Source organism: Trachypithecus francoisi, unplaced genomic scaffold, assembly GCF_009764315.1.
Source record: "Trachypithecus francoisi isolate TF-2019V2 unplaced genomic scaffold, Tfra_2.0 Lachesis_group1, whole genome shotgun sequence".
NCBI classification, from domain to species: Eukaryota; Metazoa; Chordata; class Mammalia; order Primates; family Cercopithecidae; genus Trachypithecus; species Trachypithecus francoisi.
In genome coordinates, this window is record NW_022681454.1 from 128,392,968 (window position 1) to 128,399,223 (window position 6,256).

Below are 6,256 nucleotides of genomic sequence, written 5' to 3' on the forward strand. Positions count from 1 at the left end.
GGAGAATCACTTGAACCCAGGAGATGGAGGTTGCAGTGAGCCAGGATAGTGCCATTTCACTACAGCCTGGATGACAGAGCAAGACCCCATCTCGGTAATAATAATAATAATAATAATAAGTATTTAATATCCAAACCATTCTTGTAACATATTTAATATTGCCATTCAGTGGTAAATAAAAATAATATACAATAATGCCCTGCCTAATAACAACATTTTGGTCAATGATGAACTACATACAGAACAGTAGTCCCATAAGATATAATGAGCCAAACAATTCATATATATATATATACACACACACACATACATATATGTACACATATATATGGAGAGAAGAGAGAGAGAAAGAGATAACCATTAAACAGCCTCAGACAGGTCTTTGAGGAGGTATCCCATAAGGAAGCATTGTTATCATAGAAGATGAAAGTTCCACACCCTGGAAGACCTTCCAATGGGGCAAGATATGAAGGCGGAAGACAGTAATATTGATAATCCTGACCCTATGTAGCCCTAGGCTACTGTGTGTGTTCATGTTTTATCGATAAAATGTTTTAAAAGTAAATGATATATATTTAAAAACTTTAAATAGAAAAAAAGCTTATATAATAAGGGAATAAAGAAAGAAAATATTTTTTTGTACAGATGTTCAATGTGTTTATTTTTTAAGTGTTATTACAAGAGTCAAAAATTATAAAGTAAAAAGGATACAGTAAGTTAAGGTTATTTTATTATTAGAGAAAAAATAGTTTTTAGAAATGTAATGTAGCCTAAGTGTACAGTGTTTATTAAGTCTACAGTAGTGTTCAGTAATGTCTAAGGACTTTGCTTCCACTCACCGTTCACTCATTGACTCACCCAGTGCAACTTCTGGGCCTGTAAGTGCCATTTATAGTAACTGTCCTATACAGGTGTACAATTCTTTGTTTTATACCATATCTTTTTACTGTATCTTTTCTATGTTTAGATATACAGATGTTTATCATTGTGTTTCCATTGGCTACATTATTTAATATAGTAACATGACTTAAGGGCTTGTAGCCTAAAATCAATAATCTCTACCTTATTGCTGAAGTGTGTAGTAGTCCACACCATCTAGGTTTGTAAAAGGACACTATGATGTTCACTTAGGGAACACATTTCTCCAATAGAATTCTCATCATTAGTCAACTCAAAGCTGTACTTATAAGTGAACCCACTGTCATTGCTATAGCTCAGGTCACCTTAAGTTTCTTCTTGGACTTGCCAATGAACCATGGAATTAAGAAGCTCTCTGCTTACAGTCTTGTTTATCTATTGTAATCTGTTTCTTGTAGTCCCTTTTAAAAATCTCATTAATGTTTTGTCACTTCCATTAGAATAAATTATAAACACTTTGGATGGCCTTAAGACATTTGTAATTTATCCTAAACTCATCTCTACTCTCATCACTTGACATCTCCCTCTTCCACCCACACATATATATTTAAGCCCACATAATTACTGCAATTACCCCAAATTCTGTACTTGTCACCAGAGTGTCTTGCAAAACCCACTCTATCTAACTAATAAGACTTTTCACTTAACTCTCCAGTTGTAATTGATATTCTAGTTTCAAACTCTCTTTTCTGTGTGAAGGCTGTACAGATATCACAATTTTGTTTATGCAGTGTGATCATTGGCAGCCTGTGGCCTATGGTTTCGGTACAGCCTGCAAGGTAATAATGGTTTTTAGAGATTTAAATGAGTGAATTTTTTTTTTTTAAGTAACGTTTTGTGTCATATAACAATTGCATAAAGTAAAAACTGTAGTGTTTTCATAAATAAAAAGTTTTCTTTTGGACATAAGATTATTCACTTACATGTGGTCTATAGATGTTTTCAGGCTATTATGTCACAGTTCAGTGGCTGCAACAGAAACTGTATGATTGTCAAAGTCTAACATTCTTACAATATGACCCTTTATAGAAAAAGCTAACATTTGATCTAAAGTTTTCTGTAAAGATATGTCTACATTATATTTATTGTAGTTTATATTTATTTATCTGCCTACTGGTTGCAGTTTTGAAAATCTGTAATCTTCCAGAAGACAGAAACTATGATTTTTTAATCAGACCTCAAGCAAAAATTATTTTAAAAATTGGTCTCAATTTTTAAGCAGCTGGTGATGAATATTTTTTCTTTTGTTAAACCTCTTTGCTTCCAGTCCAAGAAGTGACTGTCATTTATTTTTATCTTGTTGCTTCTCTTCTCAAATTAGCGTGATAAACCATAATGAAATAATATTCAGGTTTCTTAGCACAGTCATGTTGTAAACATAAACTTTTTTCTTTCTAGCTACTCTCAAAAAGTGGAAAGCCTCTGCTTTATAATGAGTCACCTAATTAATGACATTGAATTATCCAGTAAGTGGACTCTTCAGGTTAATTAAATATCTTCATTAACTTTTTCACTGCTTTTAATAACATTTACACATTTATGCAAATAGGTTCATCATGTGTCCTTAATCAGTTATTTAGCTTTGGTGCAGAGTTAATAATTCCAATATTTTTTCAAATTGAAGAAAAATCCAGGACTCAAAAAAGAAAGGATATTTTTATTCATGTTTTGAGAAAATCACAAATAAAACATTCATCTTATTTATCAATAATTGTATTTTACATATATTTTCATATTTAAAATTTTGATAAAATAGTTATAATTAATATTTATCTTTAATAATTTAAATATCAAATAGTTATTTATTGGCTCATATTATTTAAATTATATATAATTTATATAATTTTCAGTCTCACAATGCAATAGAAAAAAAACCAAAATATTTTCTGGAAGAAATTCAAGTCAGCTGCAGAAATGTGCATAAGTAATGAGAAGCCAAATCTCAATCATGAAAACAATGGGAAAAATGTCTCTAGGTCATGTCCTAGGTCTTCACAGCAGCCCCTCCCTTCACAGGCCCAGAAATCTAGGAGGAAGAAATGTTTTTGGGGGACAGTCCCAGGGTCCCTCTCTGTATGCAACCTAGAGACTTAGTGCCCTATATCCCAGCCACTCCAGCTGTGACTAAAAGGGACCAAGGTACAGCTTGGGTCATGGCATCAGAGGTTTCAAGCCCCAAGCCTTGGCATCTTCCATGTGATGTTGAGCCAGCGTGTGCACAGAAGTCAAGATGCGAGGCTTGGGAGCCTCAGCCTAGATTTCAGAGGATGTATGGAAACACCTGGATGTCCAGAAAGAAGTTTGCTGTGGGACGGTGCGGGTACTCATGGAGAGCCTCTGCTAGGGAAGTGGAGAAGGGAAATGTGGGGCTGGAGTCCCACACAGATTCCCCACTGGGGCACTGACTGTGTGAGAAGAGGACCACCATCTTCCAGACCCCAGAATGGTAAATCCACTGACAGCTTACATATGCACCTAAAAATCCTCAGATACTCAACACCAGCCTGTGAGAGCAGCTAGGAGAGGAACTGTACCTTGCAAAGCCACAGAGACAGAGCTGCCCAAGACCATGGGAACTGTTGCATCGGCATGACCTGGCTGTTAGACATGGAGTCAAAGGAGATCATTTTGAAGCATTAAGATTCAACTGCCTTGCTGGATTTTGAACTTCCATGGAGCCTGTAACCCCTTTGTTTTGGCCAATTTGCCCTGTTTGGAATGGGTTTAGTTACCCAATGCCTGTACCCACATTGTATCAAGAAAGTAGCTAACTTTCTTTTGATTTTACAGGCTCATAGGTGGAAGGGACTTGTCTCAGATGAGACTTTGGACTGTGGACGTTTGAGTTAACACTGAAATGAGTTAAGACTTGACGAACTGTTAGGAAGGTATGATTGATTTTGAAATTTGAGGATAAGACTTTTGGGAGGGCCCAGGGGCAAAATAATATGGTTTGGCTCTGTGTCCCCACCCAGATCTCATTTTGAATTTTAGCTCCCATAATTGCCACATGTTGTGGAGGGACTCAGTTGGAGATAATTCAATCATGGAGGCAGTATCCCCTATATTGTCCTCATGGTAGTGAATAAGTCTCACACAATGTGATGGTTTTAGAAGGGGTTTCTGCTTTTGCTTGGTTCTCATTCTTTCTCTTGTCTGCTGCAATGTAAGACATGACTTTCACCTTCCACCATGATTGTGAGGTCTCCTCAGTCATGTGGAACTGCGAGTTCATTAAATTTCTTTTCCTTTGTAATTTACTCAGTCTCGGGTATGTCTTTATCAGCAGTTTGAAAACAGACTAATACACTGTCTTTAACATGTTTTCTATTGTTTTGACCTTGGAGACTCTGATGATTATTTGTCTTCAAGATGATCTTTTTGTGGAGTATCTTACTGAAGTTCCCCATATTTCTTGAATTTGTATGTTGACCTCCCCATCTAGGTTAAGGAAGTTCTCATGGATGATATCTTGATACGTTTTCTAAGTTGGCTCCATTTTCTCTATCCCTTTTAGGTACACCAGTTGTAGATTAAGTCTCTATGTAATCCTATATTTCTCGGATGTTTTGTTCATTCCTTTTCATTCTTTTTTTCTATTCTTATCTGCCTGTCTTATTTGAGAAAGCCATTTTTTAAGCTCTTAGATTGTTTCCTACACTTGGTCTATTCTGCTATTAATACTTGTGAATTAGTATTAATTCTATTCTGCTATTAATACTTGTGAAATTCTTGTAGTGTTTTTCAGCTCTATCAGGTTGGTTATGTTCTTCTCTATACAGGCTATTTTGTCTGTCAGGTCATGCAATGTTTTATTGTGATTTTTAGTTCTCTTGTATTAGTTTACATCATACTCCTATAGCTCAATGAACTTCATTACTGTTTATATTCTGAATGCTATTTCTGTCATTTCAGCATCAGCCCTATTCTGAATTCTGGCAGGAGAGGTGATGCAGTCATTTGGAGGTAGGAAGGTACTCTGACTTTTTGAGTTTTCAGTATTCTTGTGCTGATTCTTTCTCATCTTTGTGCCCTTACCTAACTTTAGTCTTTGAGATTGCTTACCTGTGGATGGCATTTTGTTTTCTTTCATTCTATTCGAGGATGTCGAAGATTTGATTGTGTTTTAAGGTAGATTCAGCTGACTGGCTTCATTTCTGGGAGATTTTTATGGCACCAAATCTCAACTCCCAACTTCTAGACTGTGTGCTCTAACTCTGGGGGACTTGTATTAGGCCCCAGCTTTGTTCTCTTGTGTTGGGTCCATCCTGCAGACTCTGGCAGAATGACAAATGAAAAAAACTATGCAGACACAGGTATTTTGCCTGAGAATGAAGCTAGGGGACTGCACTGCTTAGCACCACCAATGAGAGTGCAGACCTGCTAAGCCAGAGATATTTGTATTAATTTAGTATGGATTTAAAGACAAAGGTCTGGAGCAAACACAATTTGTGGGTAATTAATATTGTTGACCCCGAGTAGAGCGCAGTCCTGCACATGAATGATCAAAGGTTGGTTTCCGGAGACATAAGTAAACCACTTTATCTAGCTAAGTTTCTTTACATTCCCTTGTTATCTAACCTTTGCCCTTAAGAGAATTTAGCTGCCTTCAGCTACATTCTTTTCCAAAGCTTTTAGGCCTTCCAAGAAGGTTTGCATCCTTTCTTATAACATTTCTTACATCTTCTCCCACCACCCTTGAGGTGAGAAATTAAAGAAAGAAAAATAAAATTAAAAAGAGAAAGGAACAATCTTTCTGTATTAGTCTGACTCATCCCAAAGGCAGTAACAGGCAAAGCCCAGACCCAGGCAAAGTCTTGATAACATTATCTAAAAAGTCGGGACTCAAAAAATGTGCTCTGAAGAGTCTCCCAGCACTCCTTCAACATAGGGAGAAGAAAAATTTCCTTTCTCTTATGATTCTATTATTCATCTAAGCAGCACAGTGAAGGTCATGAGACACCTGAGCAGGCCTGGATTACAGCCACCTAGATGCCATAGCGAAGGTTATGAGATAAGCCTATGCAAAGTCATTTGGAGGCTTTGGAGCAAGCCTAGATAATAGCCAACTGGGCTGCATAACAAGAGTCATACGTAAGCCTAAGTTGTGAACTTGTCATAGTATGATTAACTGCCTTCATTCTGCTTCTGTATCCTTGCTTTTGTGCCGCTATACTTTGCACCACTGTAAGCTTGTTTCAAATTAACCCTTCCCCTTTTAGAAGTGTGTATAAAAGGCAAGTGCTGTTTCTGTTCAGGGTACAGTTTTTGGATATTAATCCACTGTGTGTGAGTGCACTCAGTGAAAATCTTCCTATTTCACCTACCTGTCTCTCTA